This window comes from Schistocerca cancellata, chromosome 3 (genome assembly GCF_023864275.1).
Source record: "Schistocerca cancellata isolate TAMUIC-IGC-003103 chromosome 3, iqSchCanc2.1, whole genome shotgun sequence".
Classification (NCBI taxonomy): Eukaryota; Metazoa; Arthropoda; class Insecta; order Orthoptera; family Acrididae; genus Schistocerca; species Schistocerca cancellata.
The window spans coordinates 341,121,873-341,149,717 of record NC_064628.1 but is presented as its reverse complement, the minus strand read 5'-3'; the positions used below and the strand labels follow the sequence as shown (position 1 = coordinate 341,149,717).

At 43.4% G+C, this 27,845-nt stretch overlaps 1 non-coding gene across 1 annotated transcript; it reads right to left on the bottom strand.

Annotated features, from left to right (window-relative positions):
• Positions 1 to 5,877: 5,877 nt before the first annotated feature.
• Trnat-ugu (transfer RNA threonine (anticodon UGU)) lies at positions 5,878 to 5,952 on the bottom strand. Its single transcript has one exon. It is a non-coding gene; the product is annotated as a tRNA-Thr (tRNA).
• Between the last annotated feature and the right edge of the window lie 21,893 nt (positions 5,953 to 27,845).

Below are 27,845 nucleotides of genomic sequence, written 5' to 3'. Positions count from 1 at the left end.
AGAAACAAACATTCTTCCTACTACATTTGCACTCTCCCTAATACGATAAAACGGACGGTCCCTGAGTGGTGTCCTAAACAAGTAAAGGTCGACTTTGAGGCAGCTACGATATTGGCCATTCGTCAAGTTTTTCCCACAATTGAAATAAATGGATTCTATTTCCATAAGAAGAAGAGTTTATGGAAAATATTTCGAGTTCTCGGTCTAACTGAGGAGTACCGCCAGAACGAGGATTTAAGACTTCACGTCAGCATGTGTGCAGAGCTGGCAGTTGCAAAACCGGAGGACGTAAGCAATGGATGGATTGAGATTCATGCAGAAGCTCCTCATAACGGAAGGTTCTCCCAATTTTTTGACTACTTTGTGGATAACTGGCTAGAGAATGAGGATATCGCAATAGATATGTGGGACTGTTACGGAAAAAGGCACCGAACGACGAATGCTGTTGAAGGGTGGCACAACAAAATAAATAGTATTATTGGAAACCCTCACCTTAGAATCAACTATTTGGTGGAGTGCTTGAAAAAGGAGTCAGAGCTCACAAACTGCATTTACATGAAATTGGAAATGAATCTTGAAGGTAAGAAGAGGAAGGAGAAGTACTTGAAGCTGGACGACAGGATAGAGAGAATCGTAAATAATTATGAAGGGACTGGCAACATTAGGCCTTGCTTGAAAGCCATTGTCCATATTCAGATACTGGACTAAAATACGTTAAAAATAATGTATTAAAAACTATGAAGACCAATGAGTCCTCGCAGATTACTGAGTTAAAATTACTAAAACACTGAAGCAGCATTATCCACGCTAATATTAAGTTGTAATTGTAAATAGAGTGCACATTAGTTCAGCGTGTTTAAGCTGATTTTTCACACGCCAAAATGGTAAATGGTCATTTATCATTTTGACGGTCCAAAGCCTGTGCAAAGTGTGATGGGAATCAGCCTTTAAAGTAAAAATTAAAGAGTGTTTCAAGCCTCACAAAAGTATCCCTATTGTTGTCACGTTAAGGTAACTTTTTTCTACCTTCAAATATTATGGCCACACAATTAAATTATTGTGAGCTCTAAAATTATTTTCTGAAGTTTCAGAGTGACAACTATCACCTGAAATATCATGGTTTGTTAAACTAATAGTATACTCTTCTGTAAAAGAAAATGGGAACTGAACCTTTGATCTGCACCTAAAATTGACATCGCAAAACTGGTCTGATCCTAAGGTTGACAATTTTGGCACCTCAAATATTTTTTGTTTAAGTTTAGCTGCAAACATTTATAGCAGATGTAGATCTACTTAAGTACATTTAGATATAGCCCTTTAAAAATTAAAATTTCTTACTAAATTGTTGATTATCTTTAACCAGGCCAGCAAAAGCAACTGAAACTAGGCAAGGAGCTTACTACTGAAAATAAATTGTTACTAAAGAACATCAGAAACAAATGTATTAGACCTACTTTTCTTATACATTAGAGACTTTTTGAAAAGATATTTGACCATTTTCTCTGTCACTGACAGTTGAGGCACCTCTGCAACATTTTTTATTTGGTTCAAAAATGGTTCAAATGGCTCTGAGCACTATAGGACTTAACTTCTAAGGCCATCAGTGCCCTAGAACTTAGAACTACTTAAACCTAACTAACGTTAGGACATCACACACGTCCGTGTCCGAGGCAGGATACGAACCTGCGACCGTAGCGGTCGCGTGGTTCTAGACAGTAGCACCTAGAGCCACTCGGCCACCCCGCCCTGCATATTTTTTTGATAGTGTAATTTGAGTTGCTTTGCAACACCAGGGATAAATGGTTCAAATGGCTCTGAGCACTATGGGACTTAACTTCTATGGTCATCAGTCCCCTAAAACTTAGAACTACTTAAACCTAACTAAACTAAGGACATCACACACATCCATGCCCGAGGCAGGACTCGAACCTGCGACCGTAGCAGTCGCGCAGTTCCGGACTGAGCGCCTAGAACCGCTCGGCCACCGCGGCCGGCACACCAGTGATATCTACTTCTAAATTATGTTTGCAGCTGTTCTCATTTCGAATTCTGGAATATTTACCTCGTTTTCTTTTGTGAAGGAATTTCGGAAAATACATTTAGTAACTCCACTTTAGTGGCACTGTCATCAGTAACATTACCGTCGCTGTCGCGCAATAAAGGTACTTACTGAGCCTTTCTGCTGGTTTACTTAACATAGGACCAGAATCTCTTTGGATCTTCCGCCACATTTCTAGAGCGATTTTCGTTGTGAAAACTATTAAATGCATCTCGCATTGAAATCCTCACCAAATTTCGAGCCTCAGTAAAACTTCACCAATCTTGGAGATTTTGCTTTGTCTAAATTATACGTGCCTTTTTCGGTGCTCCTGCAGCAGCTTTCTGTCGTGTTTTGTGTACCATGGGGGATCAGTTCCGTCTCTTATTAATTTATTTGGTACGATTATCTCGAGTGCTGTTGATACTATTTCTTTGAACTTAAGCCACATATAGTCTTCATTTACATAGTTCGGAAGGATTGGAGACTATCTATTAGAAAGACGTCAACCGAATTTTTAGCTGCTTTTATAAATAGATATATTTCGCGTTTAGTTTTGGTGAATTTCTTTGTTACGGAAGTGAGTCTCGCTACGACTGCGTGTTCACTAATCCCTGTATCCGTCGTGATGCTCAGGATTATTTGTGGCTAAGAGGTCAAGTGTGTTTTCGTCACCATTTACAATTTGAATGGCCTCGTCAACTAATTGTTAAAAATAATTTTTAAAAAAGCATTTAGAACAATTACGGAAGTTGTTTTCTATTTACTACAGGGTATGAAAATGTATTTTTGTCAACATACGGAAGGTAGATTGAAGTCACTGCCGACTATAATCGTATGAGTAGGGTACCTATTTGTGATGATACTCAAGTTTTTTTTTAACTGTTCAGCAATTGTTTCATCTGAGACAGGGGGTCGGCAGAAGGAGCCAGTTATTAATTTATTCCGGTCGTCGAATATAGCCTCTGCCCATACTAAGTCACAGGAACTATCTGCTTCAATGTCGATTGTGAACTTGAACAGACATTCCATTATTTTTCTTTAAGTTGTCCTTCTTGTTTCTGTTGTAGTGCAGATAATTACAATTACGGCTTTTCCCTACAAAACCTAGGATGCTTTCTCTGTGACCCTGTAAACACCAGAGCTAAACAATGTGGAACAACAACGTACGTTACAAGCGTTGCATTCTGTATTACTTCATTTCCTTATTTCTAACATTTTAAAATTGTACGTCGACTTTAGATGACATGTCAATCATAGATGTTCTTACCTCTCTTTAATAAACGTGTTTTCAGTTATGTTTTGAACATTGTCCCGCTACGTTTTATTAACTAATGTTTTTAGAGAGTAAATTAATATGGAATATGACGTTCTTCTTTTCAAACATTCACATACCCATTTATTCTTTCCTTATTGTCTTTTGGGTATGCAGTTGTAGTAATTACAGTAGGCACAAATGCAATGATCAAAAAGAAATGATTAGCGTACATTCGCATTCTGTTTACAGCGTTCCTTTCTTGTTGCTACCATGGCGATGGACTGTTTCTGTCGCAAACAGTAAGCGTGAAAGGAAGCTACTGTACTGACAGAGGGATCTATATTTATACTTGACAGAACTAATTACATACTGACATAATCGTTGGTATTGCTTTCGTTTCCCAAAAGCTATAAATATTTCGATTTCGGAAAAGAAGCTCTGTATTTCGCCAAGATGTAGAAGAGGAAGGCCCCTTACGTACTGGTTGTATCGAGTAAGATGTGGAGACGGCGGTTTGAAAGCGGACAGAAGAAGTACGAGGAAGGGCGTCCCTTACCTGGGGGATCACTACTCAAGCTACCTGACGAAGGGGCAAGTGTGGCAAATGTCCGGCGTGGCAAATGTCCGGCATTCGGTTCCCTTGCCTCCATCCCACCCCCCCTCCTCCTCCTTCTCCTCCTCCTCACCCGCCCGCCCAGTTTGTTTTCGAAGCTCCTAACGTGACCATCAGTATGGAAGTTATTACAACGAACAAGGGCAAGTCTCCTGCTCCTTACAAAGGTTACGCGTATCTTAAACAGAGGGAATATAAAGAAGGTGTTGTTACATGGATGTGCTTGCGCCGAAAAGCGGATTATTGCAAAGGAAAGCTGCTTTCGAGGAACGGAGGAGTGTTGAACGTATTAGAACATCTCTGTGGACCACCTGACGATGCGGCTCTGAAAGTGAGAAAGCAAGTGGAAAGGGCGAAGAGAAGGTCTCGAGAAGACACTACACAGTTATCGGAGATACACGCGGATGAAATGGGAAATCTACATAATAAAGTTTATGACTTTGTTTCAGTGATACATAATTCAGAATCTATGGAGAGAACCACGCGTCGTAGATGGAGTCAAGCGCGGGGGAACCAACAAGAGCCTAAGAAGTCTTACGAAATTGATCTTCATGAAAATCTATTAAAATGGGAGATGGCAGTAGTTTTCTTCTGGAAGACGATAGATTAGGGGAGAGAATAATGATTTTTAGTGGAAGCAAAGGAAAAGAAAGTTTAAAAACATGTTCCCATTTTTTTATGGATGGAATATTTAAGAGCTGCAGCAAGCAGTTTGCACAAATCTACACCATACACGTAGACTTAGGAGGCCCCATTCATGACCACTGCCCACGGCTTTGCCGGTACGTGACGCGACAACCAGAGTACACGATCCAGACACATTAATGTGACTACCGCCTATGATCACCGTCAACGTGCAATAACCATTCACAGGCGGGAATTCTCAGCACTGGAGTGACAGGAGGATTCAGACAACAGTGCAGTCGTCGTCGTAATGCAGAAACGGAGCGATTTATCTGACGTCCATAAGTGCACGATGATTGGCTTTCGGGTTAGGGGTGGAAGCATTTCCTAAACTGCTAAGGTTTGTGAACTGTTCACCTGCAGCCATGGTTAAAGTATACCATGCCTGGAGAAATAGCGCTATCCCAAACTAGGGGCGTGGAAACTGTGGTGCACCACGGCCCATAGATGACAGGGGTGAACAACGAGCGTGGAGATGTGTACAGACGAATAGACGAATAACTGTTGAGCAACCGACCGCTCAGATGAACCAAGAGGTTGGTAGCAGTTGCTGCGTATGGGCCTCCGCAGCAAGCGCCTGGTTTTTATGCTCCATCTGGAAGACGTTCTGCCGGCCGGGGTGGCCGAGCGGTTCTAGGCGGTACAGTCTGGAACCGCGCGACCGCTACGGTCGCAGGTTCGAATCCTGCCTCGGACATGGATGTGTGTGTCGTCCTTAGGTTAGTTAGACTGAAGTAGTTCTAAGTTCTAGGGGACTGATGACTTCAGAAATTAAGTCCCATAGTGCTCAGAGCCATTTGAACCATTTTTTTGAAGACGTTCTTTAATATGTACGGTGTGAAAAGTCTGAATGTAAACACCCGAGTCGGAGGACGGAGACTTATGGTCTGTGGAATGTTTTCGGGTGTTACCTGAGTATTATCATCATTTCAGAAGGCTCAATGGACCCACACAAGTATTAGTCTATTGTCGGGGACCCTGTACACCCCTTGGTGCAATTTGTTTTCCCCTAGGCACTTCGACATCTACCAGCAAGACAATGCAACGTATCACACAGGTCTGAGTGTAAGTGTTTGGTTCGAAGAGTACCAAGCACCAGGATGAGTTTACCGTACTACCCTTTCCACCAAACACTCTGCATTTAAGCCTAACCGTGAATCAAAATCGAATTATATATTAATATCTTCACCTGCTGACGGGCGTTTATATATATATATATATATATATATATATATATATATATATATATATATATATATATAAACGGGGATAGGTCAAAATGTGTGGCCCGACCGGGACTCGAACCCAGGATCTCCTGCTTACATGGCAGACGCTCTAACCATCTGAGCCACCGAGGGCACAGAAGACAGTGCGACTGCAGGGACTATCTCGTGCACGCCTCCCGCGAGATCCACATTCTCACCTTATATGTAGTGTACCTACCCAACACACTCATAACTCGTGGAAGACATTCTTACCAAGTCCCGTAAGAGTTCGGGCAATATGTGTGCATCCGCACAGAAGAAGAAGGTCATGGCCGGTATTGCCAGAACTACATACGTTTATGGATATGGTGTCTGTTCTTTCGGACATATGAAAGATGAGAATGTGGATCTCGCGGGAGGCGTGCGTGAGATAGCCACCGCAGTCGCACTATGCTCTGTGCCCTTGGTGGCTCAGATGGATAGAGCGTCTGCCATGTAAGCAGGAAATCCCGGGTTTGAGTCCCGGTTGGAACATACATTTTCACCTGTCCACGTTGATATATATATCAACGCCCGTCAGCAGCTGAAGGTATTAATGTAATTCTAATTTCGTTCTAGACGACTGCAGGTTATCACTGGTGTCTGTTCTTTCGGACATGTCCGAAGGAACAGACATCAGGTTCATATAAGTACAATCGAGTATCTGTACGACCACAGCGATCGGGCTATTCGAGCCATGGGTCCTCAACCGAGAAGCCTAGGGCTTTTGGCCACGGCACTGAAAATGGCACGGCTCCACATTCAGGTCGGTACTTTCCAGAACTTCATTAAACCTCTGAACTCGGACCACATGTCTTTGTCAGTGTAAGTTTCTGTGGTTCATTGAGAACACACCGGGAATCTGCTAATGTTCTCTGTGTTAACGCTTTAATTCAACGCTCAAGAGGGCAGTAATGTTGTCTACGACAGCAACGCGTTCACACATCGGCACCAGGGCTCGGCCGCTGATGTTGTTGGGTCGTATGTAGTGCAGCGTTAAGAGACTATGGCCCGATGTACCAACCAGGAACAGGCCTATGGTCTTTGCATACGTACTGGAAAACGGTACTGGGAGAGTGACAGTTCGGGGAAATGTGTTCCCGCCGACAGCACCAAAGACTGTATGCAACAGAATTTCGTCGTTTGCGTGAGTGATGTCCTGTTATGGAAACGCGTAACTATGAATGTCCTTGGAGGAACAGGTGTTAAACACTGTAGAATACGACCGTGGCACCAGTACTTGGCTGGTGACTCTCCTGCGTGGAGTAAACCAGACGACGACAAAAAACATTTTCCACGACAGCTGCCATTATCCCTATCACAAAGCGCGCCTCGACGACGACTGTATTGTCGCTGGTTTGTCACACATGCTACGACTGTACTGGGATTTCTGTCATCCATTCTTCCTGTACAAGACTACCCTTATGAGGGGCATCCCACCACCTAGGGGCTGCGGAGAATTCCCATGGTTTGATGGCAGCGAAACATCAGAACTGGCTTAGCCTCGGTGTGTGGGCGAGGATTATTGGTGGCCATCTCACGGGACCAGTTATCCTCCCACAACGCCTCACAAGTCACGTGTATCAATACTTTCTGCGAGTAACCCTGCTTGTACTGCTGGAACAATCGTATTTCATGGTACTAAGGGCAACGTGGCTATTGATCATGGTCTTCCGGCTCACTTCCTCATTTCCGTGTGGAGGAAACTCGACAGTATCTACACTGGCCCGTTGATCGGACGAGATGGTCTAGTCGCATGGCCCACATGGATGCCAGACCTCAACCTTGTGAGGGAACCTGAAAGAAGTCATGTGTGCTGAGGCTATCCCGGGCGTGCAGACCCTGGAACAATGCATTCATGCTGTCTTTGATTCCATTCGGTTACAGGATGGCACGTTTGTGCGTATACGTTAGTCACTCCACGTCGCAGTTTGAACACCTTGTCTTATGGTGATCTCATCGTAGCATGTGGCACTATGCAGTGTACAGTATAGGCATGACAAATTAATAAATGCACCATAGCATAGAGACCATGCATTTCCGACATATGTCCACTTCTTTTCGCTCCTTACCTTGTTAGTGATCTTTCTCTGCAACTTGTCCCACTTAGTAAAATCACCCTCTGAATATAAAATGCCTGATAGAAAACGTAAATAATCCAGAAGACAATGGCCAATGTTAACGTAACTTCGGACCCGTACACCTCACCGACGTGTACTGAAATGAGTAGAGTTGCAATTCTCCGTGACATGTAGAACAGCCATCTGAGTGTGTTAGGGTATATAAGGGACCTGAACAGCGTAGATGCTGAGCGATCACTGTGAAGGATACGGAGATGCCACGTACTCGTGGGAGACAGCCTTATCGGCAGTTGTCAGAGTTTTAAGGAACGCTAATGTGGGTCTACATTTGGTCAGCTGGTCGAATGCTGCAATATCCAGATTGGTGGGACATTCGGATGTGAGCGTGTCACGTTGTTGGACTCCATATCCGTCGTCAAGATTCCCATCGACGATGGCTGTGCATCATAACAGAGTGTCTCCGTATTGTGCATCAAGCACTTAGTAATTTCTTCACATTGCACCTACCATCCGAGAACAATTAATGGACTCCCGAACCAATGGTCGGAGACCAGCAGCAACCGGACTAGGGAATTACAGTCCCAAGCGTAGGCTGTCATTAGCACCACAACACAAACGGCTGTCTTTTGAAGGGTGCCGTGACTGGGGAGCATAGACTACTGATGAATGACGTCGCATGTCAGTTCAGCGATGACTCATGGTTCGGATGACCGTCGTTGGCGAATATGGAAGCGACCTGGTGAGCGGTCTCACTCTTCTCCAGGCCTCATGGTGTGCACAGCTAACGGTCACGAGCGCAGTTTATGGATGGGAGTGATTGAAGGAAAACTGACAACACAGTAGCGCTTACATCTCATGCAACAGTGTCGAGGTGCCAGTCTTCAACAGGACAATGCTCGTCAACACACATGGCTCGTCCACGCACAAGGCACATGATGTCTGCGTGATTCTGTGCTTCTCATATCATCAGCAAGATCCGCAAATCTGTCCCCAATAGGATATAAGTAGGACTAGCTCGGGCATCAACTCTAGCCCAGTGTTAGGATTCAGGATATCAAGGACCAGTAGCATAAGTTGTGGGCCAGCTTGCCTCAGGAGAGAATAGAACGGCTTTAAAGTACCCTTCCCAGTGTAATCTGTCTGTATACAGGTGAGGGGGGAGCAACGTCATACTGTTATGTGGGCTCATACTGGCGAATTCTTTGTAAATTTGACTTGAGTTTGTAATCATGCACCCTCTTAACCCGTGAAGTTTCGTTTCATTTCCTCCTGCCCTGCAGGTTGCTTTACTTTTTTGTCTGTCGTTGTGTAACCGATAACCATAGCAATTACTTTCCTTACCAAAAGCCCGACAGCGTCGACCTGGATAGGTTTTCGCCTGCTTTTCGCATGTTTCCGAACACGTCATTTACTGTTTGTATTTTGCAGCTATTTTACAGTCATACTGAAGCAATTTCCGCATATGCGTTTTAACAGTTCATGGACCATCAAACTGAAACGATCGTGGGACATACACTGGAACACACTGGAACATTTGTGTGCCGGAATAAAGATTGATAAATACATGTATGCTTTAGTGCGATATTACGAATAGGCAAGTAGTAATTCCGATAGTGCAAATCGGTTTGTGCTCCACTCCCTTGCTATTTTAAAACATATCGACTCTGTTTATTTTCAAATCTCTTTATGGTTGGGGCGTAATGCTTCCTGCAGTACTTTGGAAATAAAACACATCGTAACTGTTGGCTAGAACAACAGTGCGCCTGGCTGCGATTGAGGCAGGCAAACCGCCAAGCATCTCGCCCGTGCACTGAGACTACCCAGGTATTGTAGGCGTTGCTGTAGTAAGTTGTGGGAAGTTTCTGCAGCTGCTCCAGTTCTTCGAATGAGTATGATTGCTTCATTCTCCGTTAATTTATGCTGGTATGATAACAATTTCATCACACAGGACACGTAGCTACACAAAACGGAATACAGGAATATTCTTAGCGCGTTCTGTGTTATACACGCATCATAAGAAATTATGAACGATTCTGGCAGTATTTGAAGGTTTACAGTTCCACTTCGTTAGGACTAAATCAAGCGTGAACACAAAACAAACAAAAAAAAGGGATCCCTATTTTCCCCTTATCGCTACCAGTATTTGACTTAACATAGTAACACAGCACTTTTATTCGTGTTTGTGGCGTAATGGTTTGAATGGAGCTGTAATTACTAGAGCCGTCAGATTGATTCCAGTGTTGAGTTAATCCATAATGATTACTCGTTTTCTCTTCATCATACTGTTCATTGGGTTTGTTTCAGAAAAGAAATCTAGAAATTATTTTTGTCGAATGAACTAGACAAATGCTCTTGTTTACTACTTCTAAAAATCGTTCAAATGGCTCTGAGCACAACGGGACTTAACATCTGAGGTCATGAGTCCCCTAGACTTGTAACTACTTAAACCTAACTAACCTAAGGACATCACACACATCCATGCCCGAGGCAGGATTCGAATCTGCGACCGTAGCAGCAGCGTGGTTCCGAGCCGAAGCGCCTAGAACCGCTCGGCCACAGTGGCCGGCGAAAAAGTACAAAGTACAAAGAAGAGCAGCACGTTTTGTACTATCGCGAAGTAGAGGAGATAATGCCACAGACATGATACGTGAATTGGAGTGCCAGTCATTAAAACAAGGGCGTTTTTCGTTGCGATGGGATCTTTTCATGAAATTTCAATCACCAGTTTTCTCCTCCGATTGCGAAAACATTCTGTTGGCACCCACCAAGATAGGGAGAAATGATCATCACGATAAAATAAGAAAAATAAGGGCTCACGCAGAAAAATTTAAGTGTTTGTTTTTGCCGCTCGCCGTTCGAGAGTGGAACGGTAGAGAGACAGCTTGAAGGTGGTTCATTGAACCCTCTGCCAGGCACTTTATTGTGAATATGAGAGTAATCACGTAAATGTAGATATAGATGTAGAGCAAAGCAACTCGCGCTACGATGTGAGGATTGCGAGAGTCATTACGTAAACACTTGTTCTCGTCATAACTCGTAATGAGGTAGATGCAAAGTCTCCTAATATGGAGAAGCGCACCGAACACTGACAGTTAATGCTTGCAAGCGATTTGAGGGCAACGACATGCGTGCTATTCCAGCCAAATAGCGTGTACCAAGTAAATTAACTTAGCTGGGGAATAACTAGGGGTCTCGGCTTCGCTGAAGATATAGGAAACGTATCCGACTGGTATTTAACGGTCGAGAGAGATCTAGGTTACGTTCTCAGTTTCACAGCTCGCGCCGACAGCAGCCACTGCCGCCTCCGGTGAAACGTAAAAAACACACGCGCTCGCTCGATGCCTGCAAGTGATATACGATTGACACTCAGAACTGCGGTCGTCTCTGTCGTTCTTATTTTTTTGTACATTCAGCCACGACCTTGTCAGTGTTTTTCACGTATTCCTTTCCTCTCCGATTCTGCGCAAAACCTCCTCATTCCGTACCTTATCAATCTACCTAATTTTCAACATTCTCCTGTAGCAACAAGTTTCGAAAGTTTCAATTCTCTTCTGTTCCGGCTTTCCCACAGTCCAAGTTTCACTACCATACAATGCTGTGCTCCAGACGTATATTCTCAGAAATTTCTTCCTCAAATTAAGGCCTATGTTTGACAGTAGAAGGCTTCTCTTGGCCAGGAATTCCCTTTTTTCCAGTGCAAATCTGCTGTTGATGTCCTCCTTGCTCCGTCCATCACGGTTATTTTGCTGCTGATGTAGCAGAAATTCTTAACTTCATCTACTTCTTGACCATCAATCCTGATGTTAAGTTTCTCGCTGTTGTCATTTCTGCTACTTCTCATTACTTTCGTCATTCTTCGATTTACTCTCAGTCTATATTCTGTGCTCATTAGACTGTTCATTCCATTCATCAGATCCTGAAAGTCTTCTTCACTTTTATTCAGGATAGCCATGTCATCAGCGAATCGCATCATTCAGATCTTTTCACCTTGAATTTCAATCACACTCCTGAACCTTTATTTCCATAATTGCTTCTTCAATATACAGATTGAACAGTGGGTTGAAAGACAACATCCTTGTCCTACACCCCTTATAATGGGAGCACTTCGATCTTGGTCGTCCACTCTCATTACTCTCTCTTGGTTCTTATACATATTATATATTATCTGTCGCTCCCTATAGCTTACCCCTATTTTTCTCACAATTTGGAACATTTTGCACCGTTTTACATTGTCGAACGCTTTTTCCAGGTCGTCAAATCCTGTGAGTGTGTCTTGATTTTTCTTTAGCCTTGCTTCCATTATCAGCCCCAACGTCAGAATTGCTTCTCTGGTGCCTATTCCTTTCCTAAGGCCAAACTGATTCTCATCTAACACATCCTCAATTTTCTTCTACATTCTCCTGTGTATTATTCTTGTCAGCATCTTGGATGCATGCGCTGTTAAGCTGACCGTGCGATAATTCTTGCACTTGTCAGCTTTTGCAGTCTTCGGAATAGTGTGGATGATGCTTTTCAGAAAGTCAGATGGTATGTCGCCAGACTCATACATTCTACATACCAAGGTGAATAGTCGTTTTGTTGCCACTTCCCCATTGAGTTGAAAAATTCTGATCGAATGTTACCTATCACTTCTGTCATATTTGATCTTAGCTCCCCCAAAGCTCTTTTAAACCATCACCTCTTAAATCTTCACCCTCATGGAGGCCTTCAATGTACTCTTTACACCTGTCCGCTCTTTCCACTGCATTTAGCAATGGAATTCCCGGTGCACTCTTAATGTTACCACCCTTGTTATCACCCTTGATTTTTATGTTACCGAAGGTTGTTTTGACTTTCCTATATGCTGAGTCAGTCCTTCTGGCAATAATTTCTTTTTCGATTTCTTCACACTTTTCTTGCAGACATTTCGTCTTAGCTTCCCTGCATTTCCTATTTCTTTCATTCCTCAGTGGCTTGTATCTCTCTGTTCCTGAATTTCCCTTAACATTTTTGTACTTCTTCTTTTATCGATCAACTGAAGTATTTCTGCTGTTATCCACGATATCTTTGCAGTTACCTTCTTTGTACTTACGTTTTTCTTTACAACTTCTTTGACTGCCCTTCTTAGAGGTGTCCATTCCTCTTCATTTGTACTGCCTACTGAGCCATTCCTTATTGCTGTATCTATAGCCTTAGAGAACTTTGAGTGTATCTCGTCATTCCTTAGTACTTCTGTACCCCACTTCTTTGCATTTTGAGTCCTCCAGACTAATCTCTTAAACTTCAGCCTACTCTTCATCACTACTACATTGTGATCTGAGTCTATATCTGCTCTTGGGTACTCCTTACAATCCAGTATATGATTTTACAATCTGTGTGACCATGACGTAATCTAACTGAAATCATGTAACATGTATGAGACTGGTTCTGATCTTTCTTATTACCACAGTTGCGCAATGACGCTCTGTGAGTGTTTTAGGAATCTGGTACTGAACCTATGGCCTGAAATGTACTGAAGATACCATCTCACGCATGCAGAGTTCAGAAGAGAGCAGCAGTACGGACACGTAATCAGACAATGATCTCAATGTTGGTTCCACTACACTCCCTGTAAAGAAAACGTTATCGCTAACAGAAATTAGTGTACAGGTTCAGGCGTAACTGTATGTAGCAAAAAATGAAATTCTTACATTTGTATTATTAGGGTTTATTTTTACTCAGAGTATGCTAGCAAAATTACGTACAGGATGGTAAAATATTGATATTGGCTGTTCACAAGCGGTGAAGCGAAATTCCTAACTATTATAAGGTTCTTTAAGGGTAAGATGGTCGATGACTATCTCTGGGGTCGACAGAAATACAAAAAAAAATTGAATACAATGGGGTCAGAGATATCAATTACGCCAAAGTGCACAACGACAATATCCAAAATTGAATGGAGGTAATTAAAGAGCAATCAAAAAGAAGTAGACAACAAAAACAATTCAACAAATCCATAGTACAAAGCACTCTACAGTTGCTGATCAATTCTTTTCGTTAGATCAGATATCTCGCGTTTCTGCTTTAATTAAGCCCAACAATCGTGAATACATCAATCTGCCAGAAATGTCAACTTCTGCTAGTAAACATACGCCTTCAAGTGGAAGACATTCCCCAGAGAACTGAGAGAACTGGGGTACACAACCAACTTTAGACCAAGCACATAAATCTAAATTTGTAGCCACTTCGGCATCACAGTCAGTTTCACGACTTTCATGGAATGTACTCTACCTGCAGTATCCGTGCTGACGTTTCATCCACTGAAACCAAAAATAACTAAATAGTATGTCTGTTACATTCAAGTGTATGCATAAATAGTTTTCGCCATGTTGCATATTTTCCTACATGTGTTATGTCAGCGGAAATAACATATTTTCACAGCGGATAATTTTTTTGAGATAATTTGTGAACCAATATTATGTGCAATGTTCATTGCTCGTTTGAACAAAATTTTCTGAACGCATAATCGGTAAAATTGGATCTAAGTAGGAAGCGAATTTTTGACCGTTTATTTGCTTACATGCACTGCGTCGAAGAAAGCTACTGAGCGAGTTTAAACAGAGGTTAGCACACTGGACTCGCCTTCGAGAGGGCGACGGGTCGAACGTGCATCCGTTCGTCCAGACTAAGGTTGTCCGTGATGTCCCTAAACCACTCTAGGCAGTTTTCCTCCTCAGCCTTGAAACAAATCGAGCTTGTGCTCTGTCCAAATCAACTCGATGCCGACTGGACGTTAAACCCTAAAATTCATTTCTTTGTGGATGAAATCTACTGTAGCTGTAAATATGTTTACAAATGACTCCCGTATTGATTTAATACTTTATAATGTAGGAAATGTTGCTATGAATTGAACTCGTCGTTTTTTGTGTCATAAGAGTAATTCCACAGATGACAAATGCTAGCTCAATGCAAAACCAGCTCTGATGGCGAGTACTTCAAAGGCCATCTGTAAATATTCATACCATTACTCACCTGTTCGCTGTATCTCAAGCTACAAATTTAGAAACGTACAAAAGGTGTTCATACTTCTCTTAGAAACTATTGTAAATATATCAGTACCAACAAAATAGATTGTTCATAGTTTGTTGTACAGGCTGTAACGGTTATTACTACAGATATTTCTATTCATGACTGAAGAACGGTGTACTGAACAACATTACCTCAGTCTTTACGTCATTTCCAGACTATTAATTGTAGCTATTACAAGTTGCATGCTTTTAGCTTGGGTAGTACCTCCAAAAATATGTTGCAAGAGTAAGTCATTAATGTTTCTTTCCTCTCGGCAACAGGTTCAGGTGTTGAAGTGTGGAAGTGCGTACACAAAACTATTAGTCTACACTGACAGGCATAGTCCACTTAGTAGTGCAGTTAAGATAGTGCAGGAAACTTCAGGTTGACTGTTCGATGCAGAGAAAAAAACAGTCAGTAGACTGATGTGTTAGCATGTAAGGTACCACATATAAAAATATCAGTACTTATACCCGCTGCACCCTGTATGTGTAACAGTGTCTTTGGGCTAAACATAGGAAATGCATCTGTCCTAGAGCTCTTGTAGTTTATTTCACAAATATTGCTATACTAGAGAACAGAATCAATCTCTCAGAAAGGTATCACTTGCAGAAAACTTTTAGCGAGATAGTAAGCCATGAAATACACGTAATCGTAACACGTTTGTGCTTTTTCGAGTGGTGTAACAGAAAGAGATTCCGATTACTTTTGCTGTTTAGACTACGAAATTAAAAAAGAAAATGTTGTATGGCTAAGGTATCCTACGGGGTAGGTTCAGCAGCGTTATTGAACTGCCCCTGCGTGAGACTAACAAGACAGTGTATGTGGAAACACATCGAATACAATTTTAATTCATATGGCTCATTTTTCTACAAGAGAAAATCTCTTGAAAATTGTCTTAAAGACAGAAACGAGCAGTGTACCAATAAATACAACAGAAGCGCAAATGTGCCACCTTCTTTTAATGAGAAAGCATTTACTATCCACGCGCACAATAGTCACTTTCCACACAATGTGTGAGAGTTGCGTTTTAAGTGCATCTGGGCGGTTGATCGTAAAAAGTTTGTATTTAGTATGTCGTCATAGCCTGAGCCCTTTCAAATATCATCAAGGGTGCGTCGGGGCGGATTGCTCTCTCGCTATCCTTCAAACAATCTCTCCACCTACCTGCACAGGCTTCAGGTTGTCTGCCCCTTAACTCTGCGATGGTGGATAATGGTTTAGCCGACAAATGCAGCTTGACAAAAATTCGGCTAAATACCTACCGCGCAAAGGCCACGTATCTCCAGTACATGGGCAGCAGCTGAAAAACTATCGAGTATTCGCGATTGCTGGATGACTCGTTTTAAAAAAAGTCTAACATTTCCTTTTAGTTAATTAATGTCTCTGACACAAGGAAAATAGACATCAAGTCCATATTTAAAATCCCGTCATTAACTATATAATGTTACTGACTGTCTCAGTAACAAGTTCAAACAAAAAAGCAGTCAAAAGATATTTAGTCTGACCCGATATTTTAAACGTCCTAAATAGTTACTGATTCACGACTACCTGGGAGTTAACACGGTCAATCGTTCAGTAGACCTCGCAGGCTATTGTGGCCGAGCGGTTCTAGGCGCTTCAGTCCGGCACCGCGCGGCTGCTACGGTCGCTGGCTCGAATTCTGAGTCGGGCTTGGATGTGTATAATATCCTTAGGTTAGTTATGTTTAAGTAGTTCTAAGTCTAGGGGACTGATGACCTCAGATGTTAAGTCCCATACTGCCTAGAGACATTTAAACCATTTTAGTAGTCTTCTTGTACAGAAATGCTTGCCATAATGTCTCGCAATTTGTACGAAACACGCTACGCGGAGTTTATGTACGACTTGAAATGTTCAAACGCTAAGTCTCCTACAATAAATCATTCACAAAGCTCAATCTTTCACAAAATACTCAACACCGTAGTCACTTTTCATCAACTACACGAGAACCGGTCAAACGAACTTATTTCTTCATTTTGATACAAATATGATCAGCACGTTTTAACGTACGTGTTTACCAAAAGACGGCTCCCGAGCGGCTATATCCACTCATACATCTGAAGCACCAAACCCTATTCAAACGCGCAGGAAATGCTGAATATCTATCGGCTAGTATGTTAAGCAGCTAATCAAATGGTTCAAATGGCTCTAAGCACTATGGGACTTAACATCTGAGGTCATCAGTCCCCTAGACTTAGAACTACTTAAACCTAACTAACTTAAAGACATCACACACATCCATGCCCGAGGCAGGATTCGAACCAGCGACCGTAGCAGCACCGCGGTTCCGGACTGAAGCGCCTAGAATTGCTCGGCCACAGCGGCAGGCAGCAGCTAATCAGATCACCTCGAGCACGTCTACACTCGTGGAATTTCTACTGTCAGCCAACCAGGTTACAAAACTTAGCTCCGTCCCAGCAAGCCTTGGAAGGCCCAATGGTACCGTCAGGCTGCCGTATTATCCTCAGCCCTTATGCGGATATGGAGGGGCATGTGGCCAGGAAACTGCACTCCCAGCCGCATGTCAGTTCACGAGACCGGAGTAGCTCCTCAGTTTGCCACAAGGGCTGAGTGCACCCCGCTTGCCAACAGCGCTCGGCAGGCCGGATATGGTCATCCATCCAAGTGCTACCCCTGCCCGACAGCGCTTAACTTCGGTGACCTGGCAGGAACCGGTGTTACCACTGCGGTAAGGCTGTTGGCCAGCCAATCAGTTTACCACACGTAATTTAAACAAGAAATATGATAATTTCGAAACTAGATTTTAATGATTTAATACTTTTATACTTTAATGATTTAATACTTTATAATGTAGGAAATGTTGCTATGAATTGAACTCGTCGTTTTTGCGTCATAAGAGTAATTCCACAGTTGACAAATGCTAGCTCAATGCAAAACCAGCTCTGATGGCGAGTACTTCAAAGGCCATCTGTAAATATTCATACCATTACTCACCTGTTCACATTTTAATGAAAACAAAATATGATTCCTTTCCACAAAATTATTTACTAATAAATTTAATAATCAATAACCCCTCTGGCTTTCCTTTACAAGATCATTCGGACATACGTCACAAATTCCCCTATTACACAACAACGCTTACATTTACATAGTTTTTGCCGGCCGGAGTGGCCGTGCGGTTCTAGGCGCTGCAGTCTGGAACCGAGCGACCGCTACGGTCGCAGGTTCGAATCCTGACTCGGGCATGGATGTGTGTGATGTCCTTAGGTTAGTTAGGTTTAATTAGTTCTAAGGTCTAGGCGACTGATGACTTCTGAAGTTAAGTCGCATAGTGCTCAGAGCCATTTGAACCACTTTTGATTTACATAGTTCTATAAAATACCACATTCTCACTTTCCGTATGTCCTCCATTCACTCTCTCAGTCCCCCCAAAACACTCATACAGCCAAAACACATGAAATAATTTTCTTATCTACTGTTAATTAGGTCAGAAATCTGTGGCAATGAAACTAAGAAAATTCCAGATAATTACATAGTGTGAAACTCTCCTCTTGGTTGCAGTTTAAATTGATGCTATTCATGCATACCTTACAGTTTCTAACCCAAGTTTAAAAATGCCAGTACGTTTATTATGTGTTTAAGGTAAAAATTTACATCTCCGAAATTATTTTCGTTAATGACTAGAAATTTTAGCAGTGTCGTTGCGTTATCCACAGAATTTGACAGACAAAGTGTGTAAAATATAGATTAATATTTAATAGTACTTCTTCAGATTCACAGAGAGTATGTGTAACTTATTGCACGCAGCATTAGTCAAGTACACTGCTTGCCCAGCACAGTAGCCAGCGTCACCCGTGCGGGCGTGAGAACCAAAATCTGACCTCCTCCAGGCTCCATGGCAAGCTACGTTTCTAATGCAAGATGACAAGCAGTAATAATCTGCTAATTTACAAGGGGACCACCGGGCTTAACGTCCTTATCTGACGGACCGATCACGAACAACGATGTCATTTATCCTCACTCCATAAAACGTTGAGGAGAGATTTCTAATTGAACGCGCGACGTGTTGAGCTGGAAATTCACTCCACCACATCTCTTAAATTGTCGGCCGAAGAATATGAGCGAATATTCCTTTCGGCGTCAGGATTCGAACCGGTTACAACCGAGTCGAGTGCCACTGCACAGGCGGCCGTTAAAGACCTCGGCCACGGAAGTGGTGGACAATGATTCGTGATAGGTCGAAGCATTCAAGAAACGTGTCGACTGCTGTTACATTCTCACCAACACGTGGCCCATCGACGTCACTTTGCCAGCATGTGTGTAAATTGTAGGAACCTGTCACTTTCCGACAACATCATCTGCTTCACACTACTGAAGTAGCATCGGAATGAGGGCTGCTGTAAAGAGGAATCATATGTACGAGGGGCGCTCAGTAAGTAATGCAACGTATTTTTCTTTCTGTGAGCAGATTGGTTTTATTTGTAATTCCAACACACCATATTATTCCCCACTATTTTGGCTACAAAAACCTATTTTTCAGTCCGGAACCGCGCTGCTGCTACGGTCGCAGGTTCGAATCCTGCCTCGGGCATGGATGTGTTAGGTTTAAGTAGTTCTAAGTCTAGGAGACTGATGACCTCAGATGTTAAGTCCCATAGTGCTTAGAGCCATTTCAACCATTTTAACCTATTTTTCAATATAATGTATGGTCAATGCGACAGCCTTACGCCACCTTACTGTAAGTGCCTGTATGCTCGCAGGTTACCACTCTATTCGTCGATGTCGGAGCCATCGTCTTGCTGAATCAATAACCTCCTCTTGATTGACGTACTGCTTCCTGCAGAGTGCAGCCTTCATTGCCCTTTATGGTCTTCTGTGGCTCTAAGCACTATGGGACTTAACATCTGAGGTCATCTGTCCGCTGGACTTATGACTACTTAAACAACCTAAGGACATCACACACATCCATGCCCGAGGCATGATTCGCACCTGCGATCGTAGTAGCAGCGCGGTTCCGGACTGAAGCGCCTAGAACCGCTCGTCCACAGCGGCCGGCTATGGTCTTCCGTCAGATGGCGACGAAGCAAGCGGACACACGCCTTAGGGGTATCCAACTGGTGGACGAGTGTGTCAGCACTAACATCAGAGACGTCCAATTGTGCAGCGCGTAGTTTGATCCGTCGATCAGCTCGAATGAGAGTGTCCGCACGTTCCAAAATTGCAGGACTCACAGCTGCGTGCGGCTGCCAGAGATCGGACAGGTTTACGTGACTTTCCTACGGTGATGACAGACGCCTCGGCCAAGGACTCACCGTGCTTTTGTTCACTGAGAGGTCTCCGTAGATTTTCTTCAAGCGCCTTTGAATATCTGTAATGCTCTGGTTTTTCGCCGAAAGAAAATTACAGCTCTGCTTGGAACGCATCTCGTTACAGACAGCGTTTTGGAGGCTACGTATAGCGTCGCTACGTATTGAAACTTCATAGAATTCTAAGGACTGAAGAGGGAATATTCTACGCTGTCCCACAACAAATTCCGCTTTTTTGAAACGAAACTGGCCAAAAAAATTACAGTAGTAATTGAATGCCACTCTAGAAAAGCGTCGATAGATGGTTGGTCGCAGCGATGAGATCAGCCACTCTGGCCGCGGATGGCCTGTCGGGTATCGCGGCAGCCTCAGACGCAAGCAGACATACAGACACACACACACACACACACACACACACACACACACACACACACACACACACACATATATATATATATATATATATATATATATATATATATATATATATAAAGGGCGATCTTGTCAGATGGCGCGATCTGAGCTGGGGGCGGCGGCGACCGCAGCCGAGTTTCGCCTGGCAGCAGAATCTGTCGCCGGCGCATTCCCGTATCGGCTCAGGCGTGCTCGCCCGCTGTGGCCGCGTCTGCGGCCGGCTTTGAAATCCGGCGCGTATCGACCGGCCTGTGGCGTGGTGCGCCGTGGCAGTGTGCCGGCGGGCGGATGCGCCGGTATTGGCCGCAAGCGCAGCCGCAGCCACGGGCTACGGTGGGCGGGGCATCGGGCCTCGCTGGTTATTAGCTGCTGTGCTCTGGCAGATGCCAGCACCACAACCACTGCTCTGTGTTTCCGCTCACTGAAGTCGCCTTTCTGCACTGAGCCTACCGTTGTCACTTCACACAAGAGACGCAAGAGACGCCAATAGGTGTACCATAATTTGATAAGAGATTTCTCCCAACATCACCTGATCAAAAGCATTCGGACATCCATTTGAGCTGTGGTTGGCTCGAATCGATCTTTCCTTACGAATTGATGCACTGTTCCACGCCCAGCACGTGAAGGCAGTAAGGTTGTCGGGAGAAAGTAAAGCGCCTACCGAGTCTTCGTAAGGGAGTAGTACACGACTGTGCAGCATAGTACTAGGGACAGAAAGCTGGCTGAAACCAGACGTAAACAGTAGTGAAATCCTAAACTCAGATTGGAATGTATACCGCAGAGACAGGCTGGACAGTGAAGGGGGAGGCGTGTTTATAGCGGTAAGAAGTGCAATAGTATCGAAGGAAATTGACGGAGATTCGAAATGTGAAATAATTTGGGTGAAGGTTACGGTTAAAGCAGGCTCAGACATGGTAATTGGATGTCTCTATAGGCCCCCTGGCTCAGCAGCTGTTGTGGCTAAGCACCTGAAGGATAATTTGGAAAATATTTCGAGTAGATTTCCCCCCCCCCCCCCCATGTTATAGTTCTGGGTGGAGATTTTAATTTGCCGGATACAGACTGGGAGACTCAAACGTTCATAACGGGTGGCAGGGACAAAGTATCCAGTGAAACGTTTTTAAGTGGTTTATCTGAAAACTACCTTGAGCAGTTAAACAGAGAACCGACTCGTGGCGATAACATATTAGACCTTCTGGTGACAAACAGACCCGAACTATTTGAAACAGTTAACGCAGAACAGGGAATCAGCGATCATAAAGCGGTTACTGCATCGATGGTTTCAGCCGTAAATAGAAATATTAAAAAAGGTAGGAAGATTTTTCTGTTTAGCAAAAGTGACAAAAAGCAGATTTCAGAGTACCTGACGGCTCAACACAAAAGTTTTTCTCAATTACAGATAGTGTTGAGGATCAGTGGACAAAGTTCAAACCATCGTACAATATGCGTTAGATGAGCATGTGCCAAGCAAGATCGTAAGAGATGGAAAAGAGCCACCGTGGTACAACAACCGAGTTAGAAAACTGCTGCGGAAGCAAAGGGAACTTCACAGCAAACATAAACATAGCCAAAGCCTTGCAGACAAACAAAAATTACGCGAAGCGAAATGCAGTGTGAGGAGGGCTATGCGAGAGGCGTTCAATGAATTCGAAAGTAAAGTTCTATGTACTGACAGGGCAGAAAATCCTAAGAAATTTTGGTCTTATGTCAAAGCGGTAGGTGGATCAAAACAAAATGTCCAGACACTCTGTGACCAAAATGGTACTGAAACAGAGGATGACAGACTAAAGGCCGAAGTACTAAATGTCTTTTTCCAAAGCTGTTTCACAGAGGAAGACTGCACTGTAGTTCCTTCTCTAGATTGTCGCACAGATGACAAAATGGTAGATATCGAAATAGACGACAGAGGGATAGAGAAACAATTAAAATCGCTCAAAAGAGGAAAGGCCGCTGGACCTGATGGGATACCAGTTCGATTTTACACAGAGTACTTGCCCCCCCTTCTTGCAGCGGTGTACCGTAGGTCTCTAGAAGAGCGTAGCGTTCCAAAGGATTGGAAAAGGGCACAGGTCATCCCCGTTGTCAAGAAGGACGTCGAACAGATGTGCAAAACTATAGACCTATATCTCTAACGTCGATCAGTTGTAGAATTTTGGAACACGCATTACGTTCGAGTACTAGAAATCTACTCTGTAGGAATCAGCATGGGTTTCGAAAAAGACGATCGTGTGAAACCCAGCTCGCGCTATTCGTCCACGAGACTCAGAGGGCCATAGATACGGTTTCCCAGGTAGATGCCGTGTTTCTTGACTTCCGCAAGGCGATCGATACAGTTCCACACAGTCATTTAATGAACAAAGTAAGAGCATATGGACTACCAGACCAATTGTGTGATTGGATTGAAGGGTTCCTAGATAACAGAACGCAGAATGTCCTTCTCAATGGAGAGAAGTCTTCCGAAGTAAGAGTGTTTTCAGGTGTGCCGCAGGGGAGTGTCGTAGGACCGTTGCTATTCACAATATACATAAATGACCTTGTGGATGACATCGGAAGTTCACTGATGCTTTTTGCGGATGATGCTGTGGTATATCGAGAGGTTGTAACAATGCAAAATTGTACTGAAATGCAGGAGGATCTGCAGCGAATTGACGCATGGTGCAGGGAATGGCAATTGAATCTCAATGTAGACAAGGGTAATGTGCTGCGAGTACATAGAACGAAAGGTCCCGTATCATTAAGCTACAATATAGCAGATCAGCAACTGGAAGCAGTTAATTCCATAAATTATCTGGGAGTACGCATTAGGAGTGATTTAAAATGAAATGATCATATAAAGTTGATCGGCCGTGAAGCAGATGTCAGACTCAGATTCATTGGAAGAATCCTAAGGAAATATAATCCGAAAACAAAGGAAGTAGGTTACAAAAAAAAAAAAAAATGCTCTGAGCGGGACTTAACATCTGAGGTCATCAGTCCCCTAGAACTTAGAACAACTTAAACCTAACTAACCTAAGGACATCACACACATCCATGCCCTAGGGGCAGGATTCGATCCTGCGACCGCAGTGGTCGCGCGGTTCCGGACTGACGCGCCTAGAACCGCTCGACCACAGTGGCCGGCAAGTAGGTTACAGTACGCTTGTTCGCCCACTGCTTGAATACTGCTCAGCAGTGTGGGATCCGTACCAGGTAGGGTTGATAGAAGAGAAAGAGAAGATCCAACGGAGAGCAGCGCGCTTCGTTACAGGATCATTTAGTAATCGCGAAAGCGTTACGGAGATGATAGATAAACTCCAGTGGAAGACTCTGCAGGAGAGACGCTCAGTAGCTCGATACGGTTTTTTTTTTTGAAGTTTCGAGAACATACCTTCACCGAGGAGTCAAGCAGTATATTGCTCCCTCCTACGTATATCTCGCGAAGAGACCATGAGGATAAAATCAGAGAGATTAGAGCCCAGACAGAAGCATCCCGACAATCCTTCTTTCCACGAACAATACGAGACTGGAATAGAAGGGAGAACCGATAGAGGTACTCAAGGTACCCTTCGCCACACACCTTCAGGGAGTATGGATATAGATGAAGATCGTGCTCTGAGAGTCAGGACGCGAATAGGTCGACGCAGCAACTGATGAATGGCCAGTGATCGCTTAGTGTGGGTCGTAATTTGTCTGTGAAGTTATGCATAGGAAAATTTGTGCTGAAGACATTTTGCTCGGCGTGTCCAGCAAATTGATGTGGCAAGGACTCAACAAGTGATTGGAAGTTCCCTGCAGAAATATTGAGCCATTCCCTCTCTATAGCGTACATAATTGCGAAAGTGTTGCCGGTGCAGGATTTTGTGCACGAAATGCCCTCTCGATTATGTCCCATAAGTGTTCTGTGAGACTCATGTTGGACAGTCTGGGTGGTTATATCATTTGCTCGAACTGTCTAGAACCAATAGCCAAAAATTGTGGCCCAGTGAGAGGGGGCATTGTCATTCATAACAATTCCATCGTTGTTTGGTAGAAAATGGTCTCCAAGTAACCGGACATAACCATTTCCAGTCATTCATCGGTTCCTTTGGACCAAAGGACCCAGTCCGTTCCTTTAAACACAGCCCACACCATGATGGAGCCACCACCACCTTGTACAGTGCCTGTTGACAACCTAGATCCACGGCACGGTGAGGTCTGCAGCCCATTCGAACCTTACCATCAGCTCTTACCAGCAGAAACTCGTCTAGGATCCAACCGATACAGTCACGAGCTCAGCAGCGGCGCCGTTGGCGATGTCGTGGTGTTAGCAAAGACACTCGCGTCGGTTTCCTGCTGCCACAGCCCATTAACGCCAAATATCGCCGCATTGTTCTAACGGAGACGTTTGTCGTACGTCCCACATTGATTTCTGCGGCTCTATCACTCACTAGTGCTTGTCTGTCTCTACGAAGATGCCACTGCTAAGTGAAGGCTGTCGGCCACTATGCAGTCCGAGGTGAGAGGTAATAGCTGAAATGGGGCATTCGCGGGACACTCTTGACACTATGTATCTCCGAATATTGAATTTCCGAGATGGAACGTCCCATGCGTCTGGCTCCAACTACTATCCTGCCTTCAGAGTCTGTTTATTCCCTCCGCATGGCCAGAATCACGTCGTAAACCTCTTCACATTAATCATCGGAGTACAACTGACAGCTCCGCCAATGCACTGACAACGCTCTGCCCTTGCATACTACCGCCATTTGTATATGTACCTATCGTTATCCTATGACTACAGTCATCTCATTGTCAAAGGAGCGGCTTGGAACAGCACCGATGGTACTGCACCATGGACATCGCCTTTGGTGAGGATTTCCGTTTAAGGCTCGTAACGGTGTTACTCGGTGGGTCCTAGCTAAACCATGGTCGCGCTCGCATTATCGTTACATAACTACTGGTGTCTGCGTAAGCTGATCTGCTCCGCGTGTCTGTAAGCCGTTAGAAATATTGGTTCTTTTATAGCAAAATCAAGTAGCCTCCATGGAAGATGAAATCACATTTGTTTGGCAATGGCATGCGATCCGTTGAAGAACATTTAAACTTTCGCACCGTTTTGACACAGTTGAGCCTGATTGAGTTTATTAGTTCTGAAGGTTCTAGTTAAAACGTTGTTGCAGGTTGTTTCATCATATTCATCTTCTGTGTTGCGCAGATCTGTTCCCTGCGTGTTTATAATTGTAATTTTGATGTGCTGTAGCAAGAAGAACCATTCACGTCTTTGTTTTTTACTGTCAGGCTGTTGATGTAGTAGAAAGAAGCATCTTGCATTCTGTTCTGTTGTGGTCGATGCTGCCTTCGATTTTTGTTTTAGTTTTAAAAGTTGTTCAAATAACAGAATTTTGGTGTTGTTGCTGTGGTCTTCAGTCCTGAGACTGGTTTGATGCAGCTCTCCATGCTACTCTATCCTGTGCAAGCTCCTTCATCTCCCAGTACCTACTGCATCCTTCTGAAGCTGTTTAGTGTATTCATCTCTTGGTCTCCGTCTACGATTTTTACCCTCCACGCTGCCCTCCAATACTAAACTGGTAATCCCTTGATGCCTCAGAATATGTCCTACCAACCGATCCCTTCTTCTAGTCAAGTTGTGCCACAAACTTCTCTTCTCCCCAATCCTATTCAGTACTTCCTCATTAGTTATGTGATCTACCCATCTAATCTTCAGCATTCTTCTGTAGCACCACATTTCGAAAGCTTCTATTCTCTTCTTGTCCAAACTATTTATCGTCCATGTTTCACTTCCATACATGGCTACACTCCATACAAATACTTTCAGAAATGACTTCCTGACACTTAAATCTATACTCGATGTTAACAAATTTCTCTTCTTCAGAAACGCTTTCCTTGCCATTGCCAGTCTACATTTTATATCCTCTCTACTTCGACCATCATCAGTTATTTTGGTCCCCAAATAGCAAAACTCCTTTACTACTTTAAGTGGCTCATTTTCTAATCTAATTCCCTCAGCATCACCCGACTTAATTCGACTACATTCCATTATCCTCGTTTCGCTTTTGTTGATGTTCATGTTATATCCTCCTTTCAAGACCCTGTCCATTCCGTTCAACTGCTCTTCCAAGTCGTTTGCTTTCTCCGACAGAATTACAATGTCATTGTCAAACCTCAAAGTTGTTATTTCTTCTCCATGGATTATAATACCTACTCCGAAATTTTCTTTTGTTTCCTTCACTGCTTACTCAATATAGAGATTGAATAACATCGGGGAGAGGCTACAACCCTGTCTGACTCCCTTCCCAACCACTGCTTTCCTTATAACTGCCATCTGGTTTCTGTACAAATTGTAAATAGCTTTTCGCTCTCTGTATTTTACCCCTGCCACCTGCAGAATTTGAAAGAGAGTTTTCCAGTCAACATTGTCAAAAGCTTTCTCTAAATCTACAAATGCTAGAAACGTAGGTTTGCCTTTCCTTAATCTATCTTCTAAGATAAGTCGTAGGGTCAGTATTGCCTCACGTGTTCCTTGTCAGATTTTTAAGTTCAAAAATGTTTCAAATGGCTCTGAGCACTATGGGACTTAACAGCTGAGGTCATCAGTCCCCTAGAACTTAGAACTGCTTAAACCTAACTAACCTAAGGACATTACACACATACATGCCCGAGGCAGGATTCGATCCTGCGACCGTGGCGGTCGTGCGGTTCCAGATTGAAGTGCCTAGAACCTCTCGGTCACTCCGGCCGGCAGATTTTGAAGTCGTTATGGGTTAAGTTTCTTCCTATTTTTATATTGGATGAATGTAACGAAGGCATTAGTATTTGTTTTGGATTTTTATAGTACGAGCGATGTTTTTTGGAAAGTTGCTATTTCAGAGTTGCTGCGTTACGTGTCACTTAAAATTAAATCCTCACACTGCGTCATCTGGACTTGTGCCTGTGAATTCGAGTCAGTTAAAGTTTAATTTAAACTGCATGCATTTAAGACATGTTTCCTCTGTATACGATATTTTGCTAATAGTGCATCTGATTAATAAAAAAATAGAAAATATTTAATATCTTGTTAAAATATAAATATATAGCAATTACGTGTTTCAATTTTAGTAGTTTGTAAGCGCCAAATTTTCTTGTAATACGTTTCTGGGTTAAGATGAACGTTTTGTAAATATTAATATTTTACTGTGGGTAACCTGATCTTACCACTTTCAAGGACTCATTGCTTTTGATTTGTT